Source organism: Nannospalax galili, unplaced genomic scaffold (genome assembly GCF_000622305.1).
Source record: "Nannospalax galili isolate Female #2095 unplaced genomic scaffold, S.galili_v1.0 scaffold271, whole genome shotgun sequence".
Classification (NCBI taxonomy): domain Eukaryota; kingdom Metazoa; phylum Chordata; class Mammalia; order Rodentia; family Spalacidae; genus Nannospalax; species Nannospalax galili.
In genome coordinates, this window is record NW_008331789.1 from 6,612,048 (window position 1) to 6,615,609 (window position 3,562).

A 3,562-nucleotide genomic window follows, 5' to 3' on the forward strand; every position below is an offset into this window, starting at 1 on the left:
AATACATTCAATATGTTGCTAACTTTCTTCCCTTCACCACCCACCCTAATGCCTCTGTTTCTTTTGTGCATCCAGCAATAGACCTTTACTGACAGCAGTACCAGTTAATACCACCCTTCTTTACCCAGAAACAAAAAAAGATTTCACTGACTCTCATCTGATGGGTATTCCCTTATTTGAACAACTGGCTAACTATCCAATTTGCATTTCCAGCAAGAGTAAGCCTACTCATTACAAATGCCTCACTAACATTACTCTCTCCAGGATAGCATGTGTCGCCCCTCCTCTTTTCCTATGGTGCAAAGGAAACACCCAACACTGTGTTAATTCCTCTTTGTCCACCCTTTGCATACCGGTAATGATTACACCCCAGGTGTACCTACTCAAGAAAGAGGAAGCTGCCCTCCTCCTTCACAGCTGCCAGCGGAGAGAAACCTTCATCCCTTTGCTAGTGGGACTCAGACTTGCCCTCTCCCTGGGTGCTGGAGGCGCTGCGACTGCTGCTATTGTACAAACCCATCACCTGGCAGGAGACTTTCGAGACAAGCTGGACCAGGCAATGGCATCCACAACTGACAGCCTTGAATCTGTCCAACGACAAATGAACTCTCTTGATGGGGTTGTGCTCCAAAACAGAAGAACACTGGACTTAATAACTGCTGAACATGGGGGGACATGTGTGGTATTGGGAGAGGAACGCTGTTTTTTGTAAATGAATCAAATGTTGTTGAAACCAATGTTAACACTCTCAAAAAACTTCGTAATGATCTATTTTCAAGATTTCAACCCACCGAACAATTAGGTTGGTTTAGTAATCCCTTGTTTTCATGGCTCCTACCCTTTGTTGGCCCCCAATCATGCTGTGTGTCATTTTGATGCTTGCTCCCTGTTTCATACAATTTCTTCGCCAACAAATTACTACCGTTGCTGAAATTACTACCAAACAGATCATAGTCAATTATCAAACTTTGGATTCTCCCGAGATAGATGAGTTGGCTCTTAAGGGTTGTGATGACACTTCTCCATTTTAAATCAAACAGGGGGAAACTCTGCTGTTAGGGTTGTAGTTCTCCATGTCCGGATAGTCCTAAGGGGTGCCATATGGAAGGACTCCCCTTCTCAGCAGGGGGCCTCCTACTCTCTTCCTGGCTTACCTGGAAAGTGTCACCAAGCACGGATGCCTGACCTTATTTGGAACATGACCTTTGGCATAGTTACCTGGAGTAAAAACTACCCCCAGGTTTTTTCTATATGATAATCAGGCATTGCCTGATAGTCTGGAAGATAGGAGCCCTAAAGCATACTATGAGCACCTATCAGCTGAGGCTTTGGCTGCTGCCTCCACACTATAATTTCTCTAGTTCTCCCACTGAATAAACGGAGCTGTTTCACTGAGTCTGGAGCTGTATCACTGGCTGTTTCACTGCACCTGGGACCAGCCTCCCTGGAAGGGCTTTCTTCCGTCAGTGCTCACTGGCCATCCTGACCTCGTTCATTGCTTCTGTTCTCCCTGCCCTCATGGGCCGGTGGCCAATGACCCACGAAGAGAGGGAGAGACCCCCGCAAGAAAGCACCTTTGAAATATCCAAAGTAGTGCCATCAGTGCCCTGGGTTCTTTTCAACGTACCTAGAATGTTTCTCCAGGTTACAAAACTACAAATGTTATACTTTATCTAGCATGTTTAATATGTAAGTTGGAAGTCCTGAATACAAACATGCTACTTCTTAGACTTCATCAATAAGTCAACTATCACATGTTTTAGGAAACCAGATGGGAATTATCTTGTTAAATTATAATAATCTCTTTTTAAATATTTATTATTTTTATTTTATGTGTATGAGTGTATTGCCTGCATGTATGTGAGTGCACCCAGGTCATGCAATGCTGCAGAGGTCAGAAGAAACTTCGGATTCCCCAAGAACTGGAGTTAAGGATGGTTCATAGCCACCGTGTGGGTGCTGGGAATTGAACCTGGGGCCTCTGCAAAAGCAGTCCATGCTCTTAACTGCTGAGCCATCTCTCCAGTCCTAAATTATAATAATTTCATACCTTAATGCATTTTGGAAAATATTTAGGACTTTCTATATGATAGCCACATCATAAAATTATTATAGTCACTGTGCAAATTATTTTTAGCAGAAATTCATGTATTTTTTAATATTTTATTTTTATTTTGTGTGTATGAGTATATTGCCTCCATGTATGTGAGTGCACCCATGTTGTGCAATGCTGCAGAGGTCAGGAGAAGGCTTCGGATTCCCCTGGAACTGGAGTTAAAGATGGTTCATAGCCACCATGTGGGTGCTGGGAATTGAACCCAGGGCCTCTGCAAGAGCAGTCAGTGCTCTTAACTGCTGAGCCATCTCTCTAGCCCTAAATTATAATAATTTCATACCTTAATGCATTTTGGAAAATATTTAGGACTTTCTATATGATAGTCACATCATAAAATTATTATAGTCACTGTGCAAATTATTTTTAGCAGCAATTCATGTGGGTTTTTAATCATTTATTTATTTTTATTTTATGTGTATGAGTGTACTGTCTGCATGTATGTGAGTGCCTGTCATGCAGTGCCCATGGAGGTCAGAAGGGGGCTTCGGATTCCCCTGGAACTAGAATTAAGGACAGCTCATAGCCACCATGTGGGTGCTGGGAATTGAAGCCAGGCCCTCTGCAAGAACAGACAGTGCTCTTAACCACTGAGCCATCTCTCCAGCCCCAATTCATGTGTTTTGTAAAGTTTAATTGTCACTCATAATTGAATTTATGAAGTTTTTCAAAAGTTTTATAGATGATTCTTACTTAGCTATTTCAAAAAGGTTACATAAATTAGATATATAAACATATACTCCCAGTAAATACCAAGCCTTTTCATAGTATTTTTACTGACAAAATAAATTGAACAACATAATGTATTGCATTGTTGGTACACTTAAGGGAAAATGAGATATACTCTAATCTTGTTTTCAAAACTCATTTTGAAAATGGATTTTTAAAACCAATTATATTTTATACCACTTTAAACTTGGCTGCTTTTAGTAATAAAACTTCTAAGATTCATTCCATGACTTTTTCTCTTTTCACTCTTAAGACTCTTTAAAAGAACAGAACACTGTGTTTGAATTGGAACAATGAAAGTCTAGCAGTCCGATGAGAAGTAAACCTGATTTGTCAGCTTGTCATCAAAATGAGATCTGTTAATTGGTTATAGGATAAACATTTTCAACATGAATGATTTAAATCTGCAGCTACAAATATTTGACTAGAATCTAATTTAACCACCTTGTAACAAAAAGCATCTTATCAGACCTAGTTATGAAAACAAACATTTTAGTTCCCAAATTTTGAGCATATTTTTGAAGAAGAAAAAAGCAAGTATAATTCATAGTCATATCTTTAAAAAAGACTTTGTGGTACATTTCTATGGCCATTTAACCCATAGATCACATTTTTTAGTCTGGGATATATATTGATAACTCCATCAAGGAACTGATGAGTGGATAATGAAAATGTGGTACATTTACACAATGGAGTTCTACTTCATGGTAAAGAAAAAAA